The sequence below is a fragment of the Lipophrys pholis genome (genome assembly GCF_963383615.2).
Source record: "Lipophrys pholis genome assembly, chromosome: 17".
Taxonomy (NCBI): domain Eukaryota; kingdom Metazoa; phylum Chordata; class Actinopteri; order Blenniiformes; family Blenniidae; genus Lipophrys; species Lipophrys pholis.
In genome coordinates, this window is record NC_137643.1 from 12856087 (window position 1) to 12881958 (window position 25872).

A 25872-nucleotide genomic window follows, 5' to 3' on the forward strand; every position below is an offset into this window, starting at 1 on the left:
TCATCCAATTCATTCCTTCATCTGGGTGATCACTGGAGATTTAAAAAGTTAGAAAGCACCCAATTCCATATTTGTGGACACACATAATAATAATAATAATAATAATAATAATAATAATAATAATAATAATAATCTGCAAGGCATCAATTGAGCGTACTTTAGCTTAATTCATCAGAATTCATGTTTTCAGGGCACTGTGCCACGATACATTCATCTCTTGTTAAGTCGAACTATTTTACACCCTCGGGTTGCTGGCAACATACTGAGACATGTCAGTGAATCATATTTTGTGTCTGCTATTAGTGTGAAGATAATATTTAGTCACAATTCCACTCCTGGCTTCACTGAAGAGATCACAAAGGGACAGAAAGATGAGCAGTGTGGTCTGCTCTTGTTTTCCGTTTCCTTAAATCACACTGATGTGCCTTACTTCCAGCAAAGACACTTTGGTGATCCGAAAATGTGATTGCAACCATTATTTTCCATGTTTTTCTCACTAAGAGCTGTAATTAACCATTATACTTACGTTACAATCCAGCATATTTAACAGTAATTATAGGATAATAACCCTTTTGCTTCCAGGAAGTAAATCAAATAAATTTAACTCAATGTCCACTTGAAAGCAATCAAATTCATCTTCAATTGGGATTATTTTATCCAGCTATAATTCCCGAGGCTATGAATGACCTTTCTTCACTGTGAAGCAGCTGGATCATCTAGATTGGGTTTGCTGGTGTTTGAAGGTCAGCTACTCACGTGTGTAGTAGGCAATCCTGGAAATATCTGAAAGACAAATTGAGAAATAACAGTGTTAGCGGTGCTTGTTTAATTTATGGGACAGCAAAACAATAGAAATTATTGAGTCAGAACAAATAAAACCAAGTGAGGTTTATTGCGTTAAATCCCACAGCAGGTGTGGGCAATTCAGTTACTGGTTGTAAGTCACGGCGGGGGGTGGGGGGGTCGCTTCACTTCACAATAACCGTCGAGTTAAATAGATTAAAAATCAATCAATATTCTGTTATCACGCGCACAGAGACGCTTTTCACATGGATATTGAGTTTTTGTTTCATCAATAGTCCATTGTTATGTAATTTAGCCAGAGTCGTGATGCTGGACGAGAAAGAGCTCAAGTGAGAAACATCATGGAAGAGTAGAAGAAGCTGTATAACGAGGATAATACAAACATTTAAGACCTCTGTCTCCATAGTATTTTTAGAAAATGTTGAAGAACCGACACAAACTTAAAGATGAGACCTTTCAGTGAGACATGTGGTTGCATTGTCAGACAGCCATAATGCAACCTGAAAGAGGGAGCTGGATACTTCCTCCCTTTAAGGCGGTGTTTCGGTGTACATTGAGAAAGGTTTACAGTTATGTGACCACAAAAATTTGATCACCACCATCTCTCCACACAGAGTGACTACTGCTTAGAGCTATGGCTGCTAACAACAGAAGAAGACGCAACAATCAAGGACGTTTGTCCCGTTCAGTTTAGAGTGACATTGTGCGGCCAAAGTCATTCTGCGTTCACCGTCTAGCCGGTATTGAACTTAAAAGACTGATTAATTTGCACAGCCTGAAAGAGTCTTTAGAGGTTTTTGTATGTTAAAATCTTTTTTAAGGATCCTCTCAAAAGCTCATTAGGAACGTTACAAGCACAGTTGTGGCGGGGGTTCAAAAATTTCCCAGACAATTATTTATGTTCAGGACTGTGTTAAGACGTTAAAGATAGTACTGCATACTGTAATTGTAAAGTTTATCATTAGGTATTAAAAAAAAAAAATGCACAAAAGTACTTATTTGACAGAAAGTTGAACATGAAAGTGATGACATTCCTAATGATTGGTGTGGTATTGTAAGTCAACACTACAGCTCCTGAGCCCCCACAGGAAGCGCTGGATGGGCATTATGGGAACTTGACACCAAGCCTATTGCACTGATAGGGCAGTCTGTGGGAGGAGGGCTAAAAGATAAGAGCCTCAGTACTTTAGGCACCCTCATGCACACACAAACGGTTAGTGTATACACGCACACACACACACACACACACACACACACACACACACACACACACACACACACACACACACACACACACACACACACACACACACACACACACACACACACACACACACACACACACACACACACACACACACACACACACACACACACACACACACACACTGTGAAATGGCAGAGAGTTTGTCAACTAAGATGATGTAATGGTAAAATAAAAATACACAGACCAAACGGAAATGCCATCAAGGTGACTCATGACGTGTGTGTGCATTATCGATAAACGGTGTGTAACACGACACCAGGATACAACGGTTTGTGCATTGCAGTGAGGGTGGTAAAGACATTACAGCTCTCTCACAACCGTTTTAACTGTAAATATAAAACATTCGGTTTTTTATGATAAATTACAAATGCAGCTGGTAAACGGACTTTTAAAGTGACTGCTTAAGCAGTCTCTATGCATTTTGCATGATCCTTCATGTTCCCCCATTCGCACACACACTCGCACATCATGTGATGGCGGCCATGCAAAGACCTCACACACCATTGGGAACAACATAGGGTTCAGTGTCTTGCCCAAGATCATTTCAACACATGGACGGGGTTAAGTAGGGGATTGGAAGACAAGCCAATACACCAAATGAGACACAGCTCTCTTGTTTCCTTCTATCACGTTATTATGAGCCTCTCCAAACAGGTGCTCCAATAAGGTCCACTTGGCTGCCTTACTCCAACTCACTAATGAACAATTACAACTCAATATGTTTGCCTTATGTAGAATTACTGCAACAAAAGAAATTCCAGATCAACAATTTCATAATCAGACTTTTGTAATTTCAGGGTTTACCAAGATAAGGTACTTTCAGATAAAACAGCCAAAGCATTCATCTGAAAAAAATTATTAATTTTTTTCTTGAATAACTTTACAGCCAGGATCGAAGCAAAGAAAAACAACGATAATGACAGCTCTTACACACTAGATACATTATTCTGTGCAAATCATCAACCATAATAGATTCAACAACATCCAGTGATGATAACCTCATTACTCTTACTTTGATAGAGATTATAGAACAGCAAATACTGTTTCAAATTCCTTTTGTGAGGCAGAGAGAAACCAGTGGACCTCCACCGGCTCATACAAATAGCTGAAAACCAATGGCAGCCAGTTCATAACGTCAATTAAGATATCGGTGGAGGAGTTTGACTCATCTGAGGATACTAGCTTCTCTTCTGATGGAGAAACACAAACAATCAACACTTTTGACATTTCTGATGTAGTTATCATAGTCATCTAATCTTGATGGTGTTTAATTACAAAGCAAACACTCAACTTCAGACAGGATGTATTTTCTGTCTTAAATGACAACCGGGCTGAAATCTACTGTCTCTATTGCAGGAGAACCCTGACGTCATCCTCTACGTTGAACTAATTTTAATAAATTCTGAATGGAGTAAAATGCAAATTCTCCTGCTGCATGTTTTCTTATGTTGGTCAATCAAAGCAAATGCAGCAATTAGAATAAATACTTTAACCTTATCCTAAGCAGCTGACATGCACCACAGTAAAGCAGATCTGCACCAGTTCATGACGACAGACTGAGTCGTAAAGTGGCTGTAATGACATCTAGATGGACCTGAACCCTACAGACACCATCTGTCTGCTGGACAGTCTAAGAGCTCCACTCGCTCTCTGTCTGTCTGCCTCTCTCTGTCGCTGTGGGAAAAGAGTGCAGTGCCGGTTAAGTGTTATGAAGCCCTGCTGGCATTGATGAGTCTGGAATAAAACCATCGGAGACAGTGGGCTTTTCATGTTAGAGAAAAACGATTAGACAGCACCTGAAGAACTGGGAAAAAAAAAATCTCTTCTTTCCCTTTTTTTGCTCCAAGCAGTTTTGAGCGCATCACTGACTTGAATATCGGGTCAGTGGCATATGCTGTCAAAGCGTTAGCACAGTGCCAATTACATACCAGGGTGGCTGTATACACCGAAACACACACAGTTAACATATTGTCAACTGGCTTGTGGCCCAAAACTGCTCCTCACGTTGTGCTTCAGTGGAAGACAAGGAAGACATGAGCAGAGCTTGAACAACTCCATTAAGATTACATTATGAATTCAGAGAGGATATGATTGATTATCAGGTTTATATACATTCATATTTCAACTGGTCCATAGCACTCCTTCTTTTTGGTGTCATTGTGTGACATTAGCAAAGCTCCATTAGTTCCTGTTGAGACGTTATTAACATACAGACTGAAAGTCCTAAAAAAATAAAGTAAAATAAAATATCAAAACTGTGGGCGACCTGTACGCGCGCACATGCACACGCATACACACGCACACATCTTTACAGACAGATATGCCAAAAGTACAGACTCACACATACTGTCTCCACGTTTTAAGATTGTGTATAATTCAAAGTGAACCAGTGTTTTAGTAACTGCAATTAAAACAATCATGAGAGCGTCTGCTGTGCAGTGATGTCTTCACTGCTGGCCTTAGATCAGTGCTTAAGTCAAATCCACAGTCTGAGTGAGGTCAGAGGGTAAACAGTGATTACAAATGAAACTCTGAAACAGGAGGTGTTCACATGGATCTTCCTGTGCATTTGACATCATGATAAAATAAATAAATAAAGCAGAGTGTTCAGCTTCAAATTCCAGTTATCAAATTGAAGCAACCTTTTCAGTAAACTGCTGAATTTGAAGAACAAACAGGATTTTCAAATTGACTTTATTGGTCACTTCAGACCTATGTGCATATCTGTGGTGATGTTTTCTCATTTGTTGGGACGGCAGAGCATGAAGAGGCTCGGGCAGCCGTCACAACGGCGAGATGGACGAAAGTGTGCAGCTCGACGCAACAGTGATGGATGAAGGCAGCTGAGGGAGAAAAGAGGCAGATGTTCTTCTCCCACCAAAAATAAAACACTTCTCCTGCAAGAATTAAATGAGTTAACCTGAGGAGAGAGCAGTCAGCTGTTCTGCCTCGTTGGTCTGTGCCTAATGGTTAACCTTCAAGCTGAGCTGGCAAACCATGTGTGTGTGTGTGTGTGTGTGTGTGTGTGTGTGTGTGTGTGTGTGTGTGTGTGTGTGTGTGTGTGTGTGTGTGTGTGTGTGTGTGTGTGTGTGTGTGTGTGTGTGTGTGTGTACGCCTGTGGACAATGGGGTGTTGCTGGAGCGTGTAGTCTTATGGTGCAACAACATTAAAGCTGGAGGCCCCAATCACACCTGCCAGTCATGCATGCACACACACGCCGCACGCACGCACGCACACATACATAAACTAATATACAGAATCTTGCCCACTAAACAGCTTTTGCCCTCGTCAACACCTTTATGTAGAATATAAGCACAGTCGTGATTCGACATTGACCAATGATGTGCCCACATAACAGTGAAATAGAAATTCTCATATCACGTAAGATGGGTCAGCTGTTTATGTCTCGAGTTGGAGCGAAAATCTAGACAAAGTGAGTCTTTGTTGAAACAGATAAATACTCCAGCAGAACCATATGGGTATTTCCTTGTGTCATTAGTCACATTCAGATAAACATCAAGCAATAATTCAAAAGCTGTCCCATGCTAAATGAAATGCATTTCACATAAAAGCATCAGCACACACACACGCGCGCACACAACGCAGATAAGCACTACATGCATGCAACATAATAAGGTCACGCAAATGCATGACTGCTCATACACATTTATCTGCAAAAGCGCACACATCCACTCGAGGGTGCATCGTTCAGGTGCACTGATAAAGCTAACTGGTTTACTGGAGCGTCAAGCATGTTAATGTATCACACTCAGACCAGATACGCCATGTATAATTCAACTCTACAGATTTAGGACGGATGAACTGGTGAGATAACACAAGCTCTTAATTCAATTTTTAATGAAATTACTATTTTTCATTTTAGAGGGGTGGGAGGATGTTAAAACAGCCAAACCAAATTGCAATGCCCAAAATAATCAATTAAAGGGCAAGTTAAGTCTCAAGCGTGGGCTGGAGCATATATTTACACTCGCTTGTCAATTCAAAACATGTTGGGTTTTTTTGTGCAAGTGGAAAATCAAATGCGACATTAAATATTGACTACTTCCTGTGTTTTGCATGAGAGCTGACTGGGGAGCTGCTCAACAAGGCCAAAACTGATCTCTTGAAGCTGATTGGCCAAAAAAAGTCAAATCTCAAGACACTGCAAGCTGCTCCACTGGCAGAATTCAGATGAGAAACATTAAACCATGCTAATGCATACTAATATGTATACTCAACTGAGCATACAATTTGAATGTGTAATAATGCTGAGTTAATTGTTTATTTCTTGAAGTCTTCTTACAGTTCAAATCATCAGCAAGCTTTAGGATAGGGTTCAACGGCGCTATTTAATTGTAATGGATGATTTTAACCAATTTCACATCAGCTTGTTTGTTTTTGTATTTTTACATACTAGTCATTTCCCCTGGCTATAATTGGATCAACTTTACATGTGCAGGAGTGTCAGATAAACAACACATGCTGCCCTGCATGGAGGTGCGGGAGCTCCCAGCCATACCTCTTGTTCAGCAAATTTCCACACATGATGAGCCAAGATCAAAATAATCACACACAATGAAATATAGATGATCTCACCTCGAACCAAAACGCTGCAGGGGGGAGTCTTAGTGCATGCCTGCATCTGCACATAGACACCCACACACGTGCACACAATCACACGTGCAAACGCACACTGACACCTACACACGGCCACATGGGAAACGCTCTACATGAGGAGACACTCTTTTGTATCGAAACACATCCCACTGAATTGACACACACACATCATATCTGCCCCACACATAGCAGCTCCCACACACACACACACACACACACACACACACACACACACACACACACACACACACACACACACACACACACACACACACACACACACACACACACACACACACACACACACACACACACACACACACACACACACACACACACACACACAGAAGTAACCCCTTAACTGCACATGCACACTTTGAAGTTGAAGCCTCCTGCATACAGACAATCACACAAATCCACAATAAGCCTGGGCCTTTATAACACAAGTGAGACAAAAGATGGTAAACAAAACAAGACAGAGCTTCAACTATTAAAAAAAAGGAGGATGCAGGAGGCTAGAATCTATATTTGATTCATCTTAAAATATATATTTTTTCAATCAAATGAAGTCATACTATCATCAAGAGTTTCGATTGAGTTACACATTTAATTAATGTTGAATGGGTAAATAATCAATATTAAAATGTCCACACAAGTTCAAATAACAAACTAATAAACTTCCATTGACCAATCTCCTGGCTTCAACACTGCTCTAAGTACTCAAGTCTGTACAATTTACAGTTTTGCCAACCATCAACACTGTATTAACAAATTGCATCTATCCTTTGCAATAAATACTTTTGAAATGACAATATTATTTTAACAATTACAGAACTACACTCATGCAGTTACAATACCCGTAAATGCATATTTATTGGGAGCAAAAGAAAAAAAATAACCTACACACTCCTTGTACACACAAACCCACCGTGATTCAATTTGACTTTTTATAAAGAGATATCAAATGTGCTTCATTGATAACATGCTTCAACTCAAATGCCAGCGCCAAGATTTACATACAAGATAAAGGTCTTACCATGGTACAGTCCTTCCATTTACTGCTCGAGAAGAGAAGAGAAGAGAAGAGAAGAGAAGAGAAGAGAAGAGAAGAGATGTGTAATCTTCCTCTGGGAGACAACTAAATTGGGAAACCACCAAATCCTGAGCTTCTGTGGTCTCTGGCCAGTCAACTCAGTTGTGATGGCTAATGTGGACTTAAGCTTGGAGCCCAGCCTCCTCCTGCTCTTCCCTCCAGTACAAGTCCCGCTTCCACCCTGACACACATCCATACACAAACACAGAGCGGCACGAGGAGTGGGAGTGGGAGTAGAGTAAAAAGGGAAGAGGGAGGGCGGGAGCAGTAGGAAGCCTATGGCCATGGAGAGAGGGGGGGAATACGAAGGAGTGAAAAGGAGGAAGGGGCGGGAGGGGAGGGGGGGAGGTGTGTCTTTGTCCCCCGAGAGAGTGATGAAGGGGGGAGGGAGGGAGGGAGCCAGATGTACATGAGGCAGAAGCAAAGCACATAAGGGGGAGAAATACATGAGAAAGAAATGGAAAGAAATGACGCAACAATTGTAAGAGGAGAAGTGAGAAAAATGGACAAGAGAAGTGTCAAATAAGAGGAGACAGTGGGACAATGCGGTAAGGAAAACAAATTCAAGAGGCTACAACCAGGCTGGGAGTTACATAATGAGTGGGAGACAAGTGTGCGTTATTTAAACATTATGTGTGGGTGAGGGTGTGTGGGTTGCCTTAAGCTATTCTGCCCCAGTGTAACAAATGCCCCCCTGAGGCGCTCCTCAATCAGCCATAATGTGATGTTCACAACTCGACGCTCATCCGTCTTCACAGTGAAAAGAAAGGCGTGACACGCGGAGAACAACAGCGAGTCAATAAAGCGACTTGACAAATTTAATGTAATTGTACTGTAATCAAAACACAGACCAATAATCTCTTCCATCAACTTGTTTTCATAACGGAGAGCAATTGTTAACATTTCAAGTGTTAGAGCTGGACCTGGCCGGAAGAGATTTACGTGTAAATGCGTGATGAGGTTTACTCCTTCGAAGAGAAAGCACAGGTTTTAAATTTGTGATTCATTTTGGAACACATCCAAAATTACAACTCAATTTACTCAAATTACAAATAATTGCTTAATGCTAAATGTTGGCAACTAAAATCAAAATAGCTTCCTGGCAACAGACTTGCACTGATGATATTTTATTTTTTTTAATCTTATTTAAATTTCAAGTTTTGACAAATTTTGAGTTGAGCTCAAAGTTAAGATTCAGCCGACTATTCACTCTAATGTATTTTCTTTTTTCATTATATAACATTGTGCCAAGTCTGTAACTCTGGACTGGACAAGTACAAAAGATGTTCACTCTAAATATGCTTTTTTTTCACATATGAGATGAACAGAAGGGCAGACAGGGCATCAGGTCTCGGTCTTTAGTATACAAAATTTACATAAAATTTCATTAAGTCAGCACATAAATTGCTGTAATCACATATTCACTGGCACAAAATCTATGTTGCTTCGAGGAGAAAGTTTTTTCTTTCCATCTTATCTCACGACTCACACATAACTCATTAATTTAAAGATGTTATCACACTCTAGGTTGTTTTGTCCAATACAAGTAACATGAGAATATAATGTGGTGTATTCAATTAAACAAAATAATTAGGACACACTTGTTTGCTAAAGTCTGCAATTTCAAGAGTTTCTGGCATAACTGAATATTTGTATCGAGAGTAAAACATTTTGATGCTTGTTGACATGTTTACCTTTTTTCTTTAATGACGCATGAAGCGTGAAGCAACCTTATCTCTGTGTGTTGGTGCTTTAACAGCTCACTAAATGTGCCAAGATAGTTCTAGCCGATTCCGTATATATTCTATCTCAGTACAACGATCACATTGGATACTCAGCTGAGGAGATGAATGAGCCGTGGCACAGTCAAGGTCTTCCTCTCACATGTAAAAGTCAGCACATCGGCAGACGGGCAGGAACAGAGTTACTCAGGAGTAAAGAAGATTAATGGGCCAATGGATTAGTAGGCCAAGATGTCACACACTCACACACACAGCCCTGACTCTAGGTCTCATTTGGAAGGTGGATCTAAGCCCTTTCCCGGTATCTCCCTCAATGCGTGACTCTCTGTCACAAATTGGTGTTATAACATCGCCCTCTAGTGGAAATACGTATGTGACAGCCCGCAGGCTTCCCGACTCCCAGGAGGAGCACTGCCACAGTCATTAAGCATACATTTCAAATAAGGAGCAACCTGTTTGTAAGAGCCATTGTGAATTAACACTATATTAACCCTAGAATTATGACATGTTAATGTCTTTTGTCCAGTGAAGCTTGTTTTGTAGTTGATAACAATTGGTGCATAATCTGTGCATAATTGATCGTTCAGGTAACACAAGATAAACAATAACATGTCACAGCTTGAGAATCAACCTATGGGCAAAAATCAGCTTACTACTGAGATAAAAAAGTATAAAAAAAAATTTTTTTTTAAAACTGTGGGATATTTTCCAAGGAAAGAGAAAGAGAGTGGGTGAGGAGAAAAGAGACAGTCTGAAAACAACTCTTCAATGAACCTTTGTTGCGGGAGTGAGCCTGCTGGTGACTAATCACACAGGCAGACACATCCACGCTGACCCGCAGGCAGACACTGTGGCATTATACCCACCCCTGACCTCAGCCACACTGGTTTATGGCAGCGCAGCAGTCTGTGTGAGCGTGAGGTCATACCTATGGCTTGTGTCCAGGTGTTTCACTGCTGATCGCTGCGTGCTTCTCCCTGTAATCTATTATGACTGTGTGTGTTTGTTTTTTTTTTTTTTCTTTCTTTCTGACTGTGTGGGCGCACACAAGAGTTTGTTCGTCTGTGGCTTGTGCATGGATCTCGAGAGGAGATGAGGTCATATGATTGGCTGAGCAGACACAGATGACTGCGTTGGGTCTTATTCTTTCTCTGTGTCTCCTGGCTCCGGCAATTTGAATTCTTTGTTGGCAGCTTTGACCTGGAAACCCGCTGTCCGATACTATAGCGTTTGACCTCGAGTCAAGGATGCATGTCGTAGAAAGTGAGCTTCATCATGACTCAGCCCGTGACATCTCAAGGGGAATTCTCTGTCAGAATCTGTCCATCATGAACAGACAAGTGTTGACCAGAGTCTGTCAATATAAATAATAAAATCTTAAATCCTAACAGCACACTTTGAAAACCCCTCCACTCGGAACTTTGATTCATTACAGTCAGCGAGCTTACCAGGTAGCCACAGTTCTCCAGCCTGTTGAATCCAGTTTCTACTCTTCCCCTCAGTCCAAACAGAAAAATGGCAGATTGAACAGTGAACACAGCGGAGGTTTCAGCTCTTGGAAACTATAAACTAAGAAATAAATGACCACAACTGAGGAAGATTTTCCAATGAGCAAGGAGGGGTCTGCAACCTGAAAGCCAGAAAGCCACATGTGACTGTTTATCCCTTTTTGTAGTGGCTTCTTGAAGCGTAGACAAAAGAACCAGGAAAACAAACACTGTCAATGTATTTGTGACGATGCCGCGCAGCAGACAGCCTTTCAAAGCCACTCTTATCTCGCAGCTCGAGGTGACTAATGTGACATTTGAATAAAGGAATGGTTCAATAGTTCTTCAACTAAAACATGTGTCACACAGTCTTATGTCATCTGCTCACTTCCTTTCATTTCAGGTGATCAACTTTGAGTTTCCGTCACCATGGCTCGCTCAACCTTAACTGAATAACCCATGATTGAAGCCAAATAAAGATATCTCGGAAAAGAAGAGAAGCTGAAACAGCTGAGAGGGAAAGAAATAAACATTTAAAATGGCAAAACATGTGGAATATGTCATTGATAAACACCTACATATAATAATACGTGGAACTATGTGAGAAGCAAGTACCTGCCATATAAGGTGGAATGGACGGAGTAATTGATCTGACAATTTAACTAACTCCCAGCAAGAAAGCAAACTGGCACACTTCCCACAAGGTGAAACTCTTCAATTAACTAGCGTAACATGAGCTCAATTCCTATTTTTCATTATTCAAATTGTAAGCGCTGTCGGAGACGCATCCTAGAAAAAAAAATCAGAAAAGGAGGAACAAATGGACGAGCACAGTACAAAGGGAGAGAAAATTAAGGAGTTCCTCTCTTTGAAAATTATACATCCTGCAGATGAAGATAAAAGAACAGCGACTTATTCTTATTGACGAAATGAAAATAGATTTTTTAGGAACGTATATGCGAACAGAAAATGTTCCCCTTTAAATTCCTTTTCCACGGAGATTTCTCCTCCTCCAACATCTTTTCCTTTTCTCACTGAGTCTATATGACAAAGCCCAACAATTACTTCTTTCTTTCTCTCCCTGTGTGACTCACTGCAATGTAATTACAATGACTGTACACTCAAACAGGAGAACACACACACACACACACACGCATGCACACGTGCGCACAAACACACACACACATACAGTCTGCAGTTTGGACACTTGTAGAAAACCACCATTAGGGATGAGTTATTTTGGTAGAGGATGTCTCTTATGGACACACACACACACACACACACACACACACACACACACACACACACACACACACACACACACACACACACACACACACACACACACACACACACACACACACACACACACACACACACACACACACACACACACACACACACACACACACACACACACACACACACACACACACACACACACACACACACACACACGTCTTTACACCAAAGGGAGTCATTGCAGTTCCATTCATCATGAGGTGATATGCTCCAACAGCGACCTGCATGACCAAAGGTAGCTCTCTCTCCTTGTGTGTGTGTGTGTGATAGTCATTAACTATGATGTCATATCCTGCCATTGTAGCAACTTTCAGTTCACACAGAGCACACACTACACTACACAGCAGCCCAGAAACAACAGCGTTAGAAGAAACTCACAAACACGGCCCTTCTTCCACCCAATTCGCGCAAATGTTTGATGTTTACAGCTGCAGAACAAATGAAATCTCAGAGAGTACACAGCCACCTGCTTCAACTGGCAGACATATACACTGATTCTGGTGTGAAAAGAATCAAGGACGCACAAATCTTAAATTCTGGGACTGACTCTGGGATCTTCTATAGTCTGTAGATTATCAGTAGGCACATACACTGGTCAGTAGTTTATCAGTTATCTTGGGCCATTATCAAAGCGCAATAACACACAGACAAGTAACAAGCATGCACACACACTACGACACATGTAAACACTCGGCCGAGAAGTCTCAGAAGTGCTGCTGCTGCAGAGAGGAAGAAGGCATTTTCCGCTGAGCTCCTGAGGGACGCAGCATGTTTAAGGATGTACAATAAGTGCTCTGAAAGTGTGTGTGAATGGAGGGGTGTGGGGGCTGCTTCCTGAATGCAACTAATCTAGAAGCAAAGGGGAATGGGATGTCCATGTAGGCCACTGTCCCTCAAAACACACAATTCATAAACACACAGAAAAGCAAGCAGCGACAGGCACACACACACACACACACACACACACACACACACACACACACACACACACACACACACACACACACACACACACACACACACACACACACACACACACACACACACACACACACACACACACACACACACACACACACACACACACACACACACACACACACACACACACACACACACACACACACACTCCTCTTCCTTCACAGCTGAAATTACATGCAGGAGGCAGGATGCAGGATGCAGGGGAATAACTTGCAAAAAAAAAAAAATTAAATAAAAACAAGCTGAATTTAGAAACTGCGAGGGCAAACACACAAAAATACATTGATACATAAACACCGTCCGTCATACAAAACCCACTGCACCAGTTACTTGTTTTAAAGGTTCATTCATGATTTATTTTTTTCACTTTCCTTCCTGAGGCGAGCATGCAAAAAGCCACCATAGATTCATGCAGGATGTGAGAAAACAGCGAGGACGTCCAAGTAGCAGCATTTGTTTACACAGCGAGAAAAAAGCAGCCAATGATTCCAACGTCTTTGCTCAGAAAAACTGCACACAACCTCTCTTGAAGGAACCACTCCAACCGCAAAGAAATGAGCGGGGAACTGCCGTTTTTTCTCCTCAAATTATTTCATTAGGCATCATCAAGTCCTCATGACACACAAAGATTCTGGTTCAGGACTTCTACATACCTCCATACGACATACAACGTGCCTCCAATGCATGCCATCATTAGTTAGGGTTAGTCACGAGTCACACCACTTTTTGCAATCTGCAAATTCACACCAGACTGAGGGCTTTGTTATCACCCTCCTCTGGCTTTTTCTCTATTAGAAAATATACATGAGCGTTTAAATCTTTTCAAAATAATCGCGCGTATATTGCTTTTTTTAAAATTGTGCATAAAAAAACGCAATAAAATTGAAAAAAAGTGATCTAAATGACATTATTTAATAGCTGTGGGGTTGTGGATTGCACTGTCAACTCACGGTGAGAAAACACCTGGTTCGTGTCTGGACTTGCAGGGGATTTCTGTGTGCCGTTTCCATGTTGTTGTTTTTTTTCTGAGAAAACATGAGTTTTCATCAATTAGACCCATTTTCTTCCAAAGTCCAAAAACTGGCGTTCGTGGCTAAATGGCCATTCTAAATTTAAGCGTAACTCTAAATATCCGTGCTCGTCTGTTTCTGTGTTTGTCCAGCGTCAATCTAGAGTCAGCTGGGATCGCCTTGCGCACCGAAAGAACTGGATAAAGCTGTAAAGAAGAGCAACGGACGGACATTTATCATGTCGGCAAAGTTGGGATGTGTCATCCCGTTTTTCTTTATCATGGTATGATTTTTACAGAAAAAGTAAAAAAAATTCTCAAAGGACACTTGATAGAAAGATATTTTAAAGCTGATCCATTTAAAAAAAAAAAAGTTTTCATACCACTAAATTACAACAGAATATACTTTTGTCAAATACTACACATGATATGCTCCTATTTTGATAATGCATGACTGGATGAAATCACAGGGAAACCTCGCAGGACATAAAAAGACAGCGGAGTTTTCTGCAGTGTGGTGGACTGCTTCTGTAAGATCTCTGAGTGCAGTCAAGTGTTTCTATAAATACAGGCCTCCTGCACTGCTCTGCAATTTACACACACACACACACACACACACACACACACACACACACACACACACACACACACACACACACACACACACACACACACACACACACACACACACACACACACACACACACACACACACACACACACACACACACACACACACACACACACACACACACACACACACACACACACACACACACACACACACACACTTCACTGCCACGCCTGTATTAGCCTGCTGTAAACCAGCCATAAGAAAAGCAAAGTCAGTAAAGTTGCAGTTATTCCTTCTGTGTTTCAGTTCTGCCTTAAAACGGGCTTAGACCTTTCAAAAAAAAAAAAGTTTAGAGGCTAAGATTGAGTGCCATATCAAGGGATTTCCCTGAGCCACATGAAGTACAGCGTATCATGACGTTTAGGCTAAAAGTGCATTGTTTCCCACCTGCTTCGCGCAGTGACTGTAATAACGTGTTTCTACTTGAGATAGTGGATATCAGAACGTTCTTTTTGCCTCTGTGATGAGGCTAGGAGACAGCAGGCAAATTCTGTGTGTGGCGTGGCTCAGAGACAAATGTTTGGTATAAAATCCAGTGTCTTCAGATCTGATCGCCCGTCCACCAAGCCCACCTGTGTGTCATCAGCTGTTTGAGATGGAAAAAGAGCCACAAGAACCGATTGCTGTAAATACAAAGTGTAACCAAAGTCCACCCTTCATGTGGTGTAGCGCTTAGTCACTCGAACGAAGCTAAACAAATCCAGCTGGAGTTCAACATGAGAACCCGCTCATCAATTGTATAAGCTCATTAGCGAGCAGAGCCGAGCCGTGGGCTCGCTGATTCACAACTTTAATCTCTCAAACCTGTAAAAAGCCCCAGGAAGATTTAGTTCATATCACGTCCTTTAAGGAAATGCCTGTTTAGAACAAGCCAAACCTTCAGACGAGGCATTAAAACTTTTAAGTTTGTAACAGAGAAGGAAGCAGTGACTGCAGGATGTCATCCTCTCAAAGACTTTCCTCTCATCAGAGAAGCAAGGATTTCTTCTTTTTTTTTTTTTGTCACACACCACCAAATTCTGCTTCTCAATAAATATGAATTACAAATACTGCAATTCTTTCAAGTGAAGCACTAAACTGTATTCATATTAAATTATTACAGTTGTGGGATTCATTACTGAGCAGTGAACCAATGCTTCAGAAGTAGTAATATAAATGTGCAGGATCGTACTCCTATTAGCGTACTGTAGGGGCCGAAGCCTCGGAGGCCCGGGGATACTGCAATTCATTAGCATTTACTTGCATCTGGAATGTAAAGTGGAGGCATGCCGAGCACATTTCACAGCAATGCTCAGCTCCTTGGTCTGAAAAGCATTTTGCTTAAAAGAAAGGATTAAGGTTTTTTTTGGATAATTTTATGAGGCAACGCCAAGCAAATTGATCTATTTAGCTGCACCACTTAGACAAAAGGCAATTCACAGTGCTTTACAATGAGTGATCTTTCTTTGACGACGCTTCAAAAGTGATTGAACTGCGATGACATGCCGCGTCAATATCGATTGGGAGACGTCTGGAGAAATTCTGAGTCCACTGTTTATCCTTCCGATGTACAAACAATCCAAGAACTAAAGATATCATCCTAAAGCAGTGGAAGATAGCTGGTCAACGCAATTGTCGACAAGAAGAAATGTCACATTTTACAATCTATTGCAGTAAGTTTAACTCAAATTCTCTAACAGCACGCCAACAGAAACTTACAACCGTATCAAGTGTATTACCAGAGAAACACACTTTATAGTAAAAAAGAAAAAAAATCTCATTAGACTTAATGGATATCACATTCATTTTCCTCTCAAAAAAAAAATCAATGAATGAAGAGGACTTTAGGCTATGCATCTTATCATTTTAACGTGCGTCCATCCATCTTATATAGCAACTTGTGGAAATTAGGGTCGTGGAACACTGGAGCTGATCTCAGCTGGCCATGAAGACAGGGTACACCATGGCCATGATACCAATACATCATAGGGTGAAACCAGAGAGAGAGAGAGAGAGACCTACAAGTCCTCAATTGGGCTCAAAGGTATTGTATGACTATGAGAGGAACCAGATTATCATCAGAAAACCCATTCATGCACAGGGACAACATGCAAACTCCACACAGAAAGCCCCTCATCAAGACCAACCTGGAATTGAACTGAGGATCGTCACTAGGAGGTGAAAGAGCGAACCACTCCATCTCTATGCAGGAATAATATTAAAATGTATATGATTACGTGTGAAAGCAGCAGATATGCCTCTTCTTTTTTTTTTTTCCATCTGCTGATGTAACAATGAAATCTTCATTCGAGGAGACACTGCCTAACAATCAATCTTGTATATCTGACTGAAATCCGACTTGTTACGTGACTGCGTGAAGTTTAAGAAGACACTGTGACTGAGAACTACTCGGGTCTTTTGGATTTTTGAGCACTTTTGCGACGCAAAAAGTAAAGGGTTTTGTTAAGTTTGCTGAGGAGGAGAATCGAGGGAACCTCGCAGCCTTGAATCCGCGAGGACCGTCGGCTACACACGAGTAGTTGAGGCAGATATTTAGAGCTAAATGTGGGTTAATCCGGCGCTCTTATTTGCAGTAAATACGATTCAACGTTACTCCATGTGACTGAGGCTGCTAGTTTAGGTGGCTGCGGGTCAACTGCCACAACTTACAAAGAAACAATGAGGACGACGTCTTGGTTGCGGGGCTTTTAAGCCCGAATAACTCCCCGACACTCATGTGAAGTGAGTAAATAGTGAAGATATGTAGGAATACGTGAGAGGAAACGGCCAGCGGCAGGCAGGACGAGACGCTGAGGCGACTGCATCCCGTCATTTCTTTTAGCTGAAATAATCCCCAAAAGCACATCATCACTCACGTTGACTCGCTCCAGGTGACGTCCGACAGCTTTGACTTGACTTTCCCGGCGGGAGAAGCCGTTTGCAGGCGGAAATTAATCCGTTATTTCACTTATAAAGCTGGAAGGAGTTGCCAGATAGTGTTTTTTTTTTCCTCTCTCTCTCTCTCTCTCTCTCGCTCTCTCACTCTCGCTCCTGTGTGTGTGAGTCTCCCCCCACTTCTCTCTCTCTCTCTCCCTCTCCCTCTCGTCGCCTGTTCCTGCTTCCCCTCTCCACATCCAGCATTCCAATATGGCTGCTGCGCGAGGGAGGGAGCGAGGAGAAGGAGGGAGGGAGGGAGGGAAGGAGAGCCTGGCCCCGGGCACACACACACACACACACAAGCACAGCAAGCAGTCAATGAATGGATCTTTCGCAATGCAAATACTACATAACATACAGTCGCTGGACAACATCAAAAGTTACTCTCAGGCACGTGTTGTCAAACTCAAGGTTGCGTGGGTCGAATCCGGGCCTCCCATTGTCATTTCATTTGGCCCCTATAAACTTCACAATAATCCTGTTTACGCAACAACTTTTCAAATGAGAACGCATCAGTTTTGGCGTTTTTTGTTTCGAGCCCTGTTTACATGGCGTCTTCACCCGAGGAAACTTTCATTGCGTTTTGGATTTTGGATGTGTTTGCACGACAACGAAGCTCGGAGTCACGGCAAATGCCAACTTTTTGAAAACAATGTCCAAACTGGAACTTTAAAAAAAAAAAAAAAACATACGTGGGCCTCGTTTACATGACGTTTCAACTGAGGACACATCTGTTTTGCGTTTTCGTTTCAGGTCTTGTTTACACAATGTTTTCATGTGAGAACAGCAAATTTCAGTGCTCAGAGTCCCTGCAAACGTAATTTTTTGAAAACACTCAGACTCCGTCTCAGGGGAAACGGTGTAAACTGAACTTGAATATAGAAGTGCAGAAAACTATTTATTTATGTTGTGAAAGGGTTGTACTTTCACTTGGAACTCAGCACAATTATCTAATGTAATTAGTAGTTATACAATGCATGCATGCTTTTCTTCTTGGCTGTTACATAACCTAAATAGTCCTCTCACAGGTAAAATTAGTTTTTCAAAATATAATACTCAGTAAAAGTGCAATGTTCCTTTCTCAAAAACTCGTCAAAGTATTTATGTAGTTATTCACTACATATAACTGCATTGTCGAGAGCAGGCACTTTTGTGATTAGCCTTTATTTAAAAAACACAACTATGTTTAAATCACATTTGTTAAACAATTAAGTAACAACTACACATATAGAGCACGTTTCAATTTTCATGGTAGATAGAATACATAAAATGAGTAATTGAGAATGAATAGGAAAATGTGTTTAACTGGGTGTCCCTCATACATTTGTAGATTATACTGTAAAATAAAGTTTATTTGTTCTAAACACTTGTCACGTGTGGAAATAATTAGACGCTATTTAAAATCAAGAGAATCAGTTACAATGGAGTCATCCGGCAGAGCCAAACATGGTCAGATAAGGATCCCTGATCTGCTGTACAAAATAATCAATTTCAAAAACACAATGTGCTCATAAGCTCGTTAAAAATCATTAATTGTAATCACATGTTTATATTAAAGCTTCGACTTCAAACACAAAGATCAATCTTTGAGGCGACAACCAATCAATAACTCCATGATCCATCATTCAATATGTCACCCTGCACAGCTCAAATGGGACATTACAACATAATCAAGTGGTTCCCTAGACTTTTCAAGATCTATATTAGTCTCCAGAGTGGTGAGCTGTTTAATACCTGCAAATCCTTTCAAATTACTGTTGTGGGTCTTGAAACAACACTGGTCTTATTGCTGTGTTTATTAGAGACTACAGGGATTCATAGATTATGTACTGTTACTCCTGAATGGACTGTCTACCACCATTGTCATGCCACCTTGTCAGCATTACATTTGCAAAGATTACTGTAAGATGTTGTATGTGAGTTATAATGAGTGAATTATAATCACGGTTTCTATAATTATAATCTGTTTTTTAAATGTTGACTCCGACATGCTGCATTACATTGAGTAAAGCTGTTAGTGTCTACAGTGAGCACATAAAAATCAGTCAATTACTTATACAGTGGCTACAATTCCAATTCCTGAATTATAATTGGCTACACAGAGGATTTTACCATTACTATGCGTATGGGGGTTTGGTTTCTGCTCCTATGTATGTACTCATGTAGGCTAATGATCTTATCTGCATGGCAAAGCCCTCCATGTCGAAGCCTGCTGAATTATAAATCAAAACTTGCATCATTTGGCCAATAACTTGCCGCCATTCATACCAATGCTTTTCTGCATTGGACTCCAGGAATTTTCAATGTGCGTCTTTACTTTTTGCGCTGATTCAATGACGACATCTAGTGGTATGTGTTTGCAAGTGCAGTCGATGTGGGGCAATAACAGTTTCTGGATTTCTTTACAGCATGCTCCAAGGTCTTGGAGGAAATTATCATTTGAATAGGTAAGAAAAATGTATTGTAGTTGGTGTTTTATTAATAGAAGATAATGTGGTTCGTGTAAAAAAAAAATAAAAAATCAAACTAATCAAACTATCAAAACGTACCTTGATGGTTGCTGCTCTGCATCAGTATGAGCTTATATTTCATTTGCATTTCTTTCTGACAATGATCATTTATTTTCTAATATCTAATGCAGAAAAGACAAGTTAAGCTGCACAACGTAATGCTGCCACCTCAAACTAAAAACAAAGCAGTTGTATTGTTTGCATCATGTTTGCTGAATTATATTTTTGTAATTTTATTATTTGATTCATAAATTCAACTTGACGACTCATTGTACTTCTAAGGCAACCTGTGGCCTTATAATCAAAAGGTATAGTACACGATAGATGAACACGGCAGGTTGTGACTGAATAAATGCCATATAGTGTGCAGAAATGAATTTCTTTAAAAATCGAACCTGATTGTCATAAGATAAGCTGAGTCATGTTTATCTACGTCGGCAATATATTTGAGAGTGAAATAAATTGATTGAGAATTGAAGCGTTTGAAATGATAAGGAGATACAAAACTGCCGTGACCCGGATTCGAACCGGGGTTGCTGCGACCACAACGCAGAGTACTAACCACTATACGATCACGGCTGACTGGTAGTTCAAGTTGACTAATTGCTATGCTTGCTTTATGAGTGCGAATGATGTTGAGTGTTGGTGTTTTTATGGCGTAAATCAGTCGTATCTTAAAAACTATGTGCAGTAACCATCCACTTACAATACTGATTTCAGCAACCTGGAAATAGTTTTTAAATATTCAAACTTTGATATGTTTGCTGACGTACTACATTAGAAAACAGAATACTGTGGCATGTGAACTAAGCAAAATGTCCTGAAAAAAAACCAACAACTTATCATCGTGGAGTCGTTTGCTCATTTTCTGAAAAAAATAAGAACTAAAAAGAAACATAATTGAAACTGGCAAGAAATAAGATTCAGTTCCGACCAGAGAATATTCTTTACACAGTCACAAATATTATTGTTTGTCTCTTTCCATCACGTTGAAGGAAAAGTGTTAAAGGAAACCAAGGTCCTGTTGAAAATGGAGCAAATGTATCAAGATTGTTGTACTTAGTGTGAAGAAGCTTCTCAATAAACGTGCTCCAAAAGAAACTGTCAGATAAATAGTTTTCAAAGAAGATTTTCCTTTATTTCTGAAGAAGTGGTGACACCTACTGGCCAAAACCTCTCCAATATACAAGATACTGCTGGGTTCACATCAATTTCTGTACCTTCACTTTGATTGCTGCTGAATCAGTGAAACTGGAGACTAATAAGTAGAGACAACATTCCAAAACATGCCATGGCCCGGATTCGAACCGGGGTTGCTGCGGCCACAACGCAGAGTACTAACCTCTATACGACCATGGCTGGATAAAATTATCTACAAGACAAACAATTTTAACTCCAGACAACAACTCTGGCTCACACAAGTCCTGCTCTCAGTGTAATAGAGGGCTATTAAAATTCAAATTTCTAACATTTCATTCTTGAGAACTCTGAAGTGTTTTATAGTGTTTTACTTGTGTAAAAACTTTAATCTGATTTCATCAGGCTGGGGAAAATGATCATGTCTTTAAGAAACCTGGATGATGTGGTACTAAAACCTCTGTTCCCAGTTTTTGAGTGTAAGACAGATTATTAATTTCACAATGCAAATGTGATTTACTGTATGAACAGTGACTTGAATCATGGTCTTAACTCTTTTTCTCGTCTCAGCAACAAATTTTTATCATGAATGGAGAGGAAATATTTAAATTCTTTGCAATTCCCAAAACATGCCGTGACCCGGATTCGAACCGGGGTTGCTGCGGCCACAACGCAGAGTACTAACCTCTATACGATCACGGCTGGTAATAGTTAAAGACACATGGAGTCCAGGTGTAAGGGGTGGCGAGGTCCCCTTCATCGTGGAGTCATTTGCTAATTTTCTGAAAAAATAAGAACCAAAAAGAAATATAATTGAAACGGGCAAGAAATAAGATTCAATTCCGACCAGAGAATATTCTTTACACAGTCACAAATATTATTGTTTGTCTCTTTCCATCACGTTGAAGGTAAAGTGTTAAAGAAAACCAAGGTTCTGTTGAAAATGGAGCAAATGTATCAAGTGTGGAGAAGCTTCTCAATAAATGTGCTCCACCAGAAACTGTCAGATAGATAGTTTTCAGTTGGAAGATTTTCCTTTATTTCTGAAGAAGTGGTGACACCTACTGGCCAAAACCTCTCCAATATACAAGATACTAGTGGGTTCACATCAATTTCTGTACCTTCACTGCGAAAATGATGATTATTTGAGAGTGGCAGGAATTTTCATCACAGTAAACTGCAGTAATACAATTATTCAGATTTCAAAGTCACTGGTATTCATCGGGACTTTCTAACACGTGAGCAACGCACTTTGATTGCTGCTGAATCAGTGAACGTGGAGACTAATAAGTAGAGACAACGTTCCAAAACATGCCGTGACCCGGATTCGAACCGGGGTTGCTGCGGCCACAACGCAGAGTACTAACCTCTATACGATCACGGCTGGTCATAGGCAAAGACACATGGAGTCCAAGTGTAAGGGGTGGCGAGGTCTCCATCGTGGCGTCGTTTGCTCATCTTTTGCAAAAACAACTACAACTAAAAAGAAATATAATTGAAACTTGCAAGAATAAGATTCAGTTCTGACCAGAGAATATTCTTTACACAGTCACGAATATTATTGTTTGTCTCTTTCCATCACGTTGAAGGTAAAGTGTTAAAGGAAACCAAGGTTCTGTTGAAAATGGAGTAACTGTATCAAGATTGTTGTACTTAGTGTGAAGAAGCTTCTCAATAAACGTGCTCCACCAGAAACTGTCAGATAAATAGTTTTCATATAGAAGATTTTCCTTTATTTCTGAAGAAGTGGTGACACCTACTGGCCAAAACCTCTCCAACATACAAGATACTGGTGGGTTCACATCAATTTCTGTACCTTCACTGCGAAAAGGATGATTATTTGAGAGTGGCTGGAAATTTCATCACAGTAAACTGCATTAGTACTATTATTCGGATTTCAAAGTCACTGGTATTCATCGGGACTTTCTAACACGTTAGCAATGCACTGTGATTGCTGCTGAATCAGTAAAACTTGAGACAACGTTACAAAACATGCCATGGCCCGGATTTGAACCGGGGTTGCTGCGGCCACAACACAGAGTACTAACCTCTATACGACCATAGCTGGATGGCAAAACAATTTAAAGGATGAACAGTTTTAACTCCACATAACAACTCTGTCTCACGTTAAATGAGATATGACACATTTTAATTTTAAAAACTGAGACAAACCAAAGTCAAAAATAAATCAGTGTGCAGCAATCCACACAAGTCCTGCTCTCACTGGGATGGAGGACCATTAATATTCAAATTTCTAACATTTCATTTCTAAAAACTCTTTTGCTGATGTGAATTAAAATTAAAAAAAAAAAAAGCTGTGATCTGGATTCAAACAGAGTTGCTGCGGCCACAACTCAGACTACTAAAGAACTGATCACTTCTGAATAGGAGTGTATGGTGTTTCATGGTACAAATTCTTGTTGAAAAAAATGGAGGGCCCAATATCAATTGAAAAGTGCAACCAATTTAAAAAAAAAGAGTGTGGAGTAACTCACACAGAAACTTCTGTACTTCCTATGATAGAGGCAGGATTATTGTTCACTTGTGCAATAATCTGATTCCATCAGCCTGGGTAAAATTATCCTGCTTTTAAGAAATCTGTATGATGTGACTTAAACTTCTGTTCCCAGTTTTTGAGTGATATTTGCAAGACAGGTTATTAAGTTCACAACGGAAACTGCTCTACCGTACCCACAGGGACTTCATCAGTTTAAAACAGTTTTTCTCTCATGTCAGCAACATATTTTTTAAATGATGTGCAAACATTTGAATTCTTTGCAATTCCCAAAACTGCCGTGACCCGGATTCGAACCGGGGTTGCTGCGGCCACAACGCAGAGTACTAACCACTATACGATCACGGCTGGTCATAGGTGAACTCACATGGAGTCCATCTGTAAGGGGTGGCGAGGTCCCCTTCATCTTGGAGTCATTTGCTCATTTTCTGAAAAAACTAAAACTAAGAAGAAATATAATTGAAACTGGCGAGAAATAAGATTCAATTCCGACCAGAGAATATTCTTTACACAGTCACAAATATTATTGTTTGTCTCTTTCCATCACGTTGAAGGTAGAGTGTTAAAGAAAACCAAGGTTCTGTTGAAAATGGAGTAACTGTATCAAGATTGTTGTACTTAGTGTGAAGAAGCGTCTCAATAAACGTGCTCCACCAGAAACTGTCAGATAAATAGTTTTCATAAAGAAGATTTTCCTTTATTTCTGAAGAAGTGGTGACACCTACTGGCCAAAACCTCTCCAACATACAAGATACTGGTGGGTTCACATCAATTTCTGTGCCTTCACTGCGAAAAGGATGATTATTTGAGAGTGGCATTATAAACTGCATTAGTACAATTATTCAGATTTCAAAGTCACTGGTATTCATCGGGACTTTCTAACACGTGAGCAACGCACTTTGATTGCTGCTGAATCAGTGAGACACAAGACAACGTTTCAAAACATGCCATGGCCCGGATTTGAACCGGGGTTGCTGCGGCCACAACGCAGAGTACTAACCTCTATACGACCATAGCTGGATGTCAAAACAATTGAAAGGATGAACAGTTTTAACTCCACACAACAACTCTGTCTCACGTTAAATGAGATATGACACATTTTAATTTTAAAAACTGAGACAAACCAAAGTCAAAAATAAATCAGTGTGCAGCAATCCACACAAGTCCTGCTCTCACTGGGATGGAGGACCATTAATATTAACATATCTATTGTTTCATTTTTGAAAAGGTCTGATTAAGAGTGAAAGGTGTTTTGAGAGTGGAACTTCTTGTTGAAAGGTATGGCGGACACAATATTTTTTCAAGTCTGCTCCAAGTTCTTGCGGTGATATTTGGAAGGCAGACGACTCATTTCACAATGCAAACCTGCTCCGCTGCTCATGGAGTTATATCATGGTTCCTTCGCCATTATCAAAACTGCCGTAACCCGGATTCGAACCGGGGTTGCTGCGGCCACAACGCAGAGTACTAACCACTATACGATCACGGCTGACTGTGTCGGCACACGCGCCACCGAGTCTGACACAAACTGATACATAAAATATGCATCATTGCGCAACTCAGCAGGCACTTCTTACTTCTACTCCTATTCTACGTGGATAGAAACACAAATACTACCGAGTTTCAACAATCGTTTTGAGGACGTCAAAAGAGTATTAGTTACTGTGGCTTCGTGTCACTTGAAGTAATCACGAGATTAACCACTAATAAAAAAAACACCATATGATAATAATATATATCAATTGTCATTTCAACTGGCCGAGTCTCCGCTCACACGTGTTATTGTTAGGCTGAGAGGACCAAACTACTCCAAGTAATATTCAGACACAATATTTTGAAACATCTTGACATCGCTTTG

The 25872-nt window shown here is 40.5% G+C and overlaps 1 protein-coding gene across 1 annotated transcript in view; it reads right to left on the minus strand.

Annotated features, from left to right (window-relative positions):
- The window catches only part of ptk2aa (protein tyrosine kinase 2aa), a gene marked incomplete at its 5' end in the record, with an annotated part of 54901 nt that extends 36927 nt beyond the window's left edge, over positions 1–17974 (minus strand). The window contains 2 exons of the mRNA XM_080485165.1: positions 757–783; positions 17792–17974. The remainder of the gene's footprint in view (positions 1–756; positions 784–17791) is intronic.
- Positions 17975–25872: the final 7898 nt, after the last annotated feature.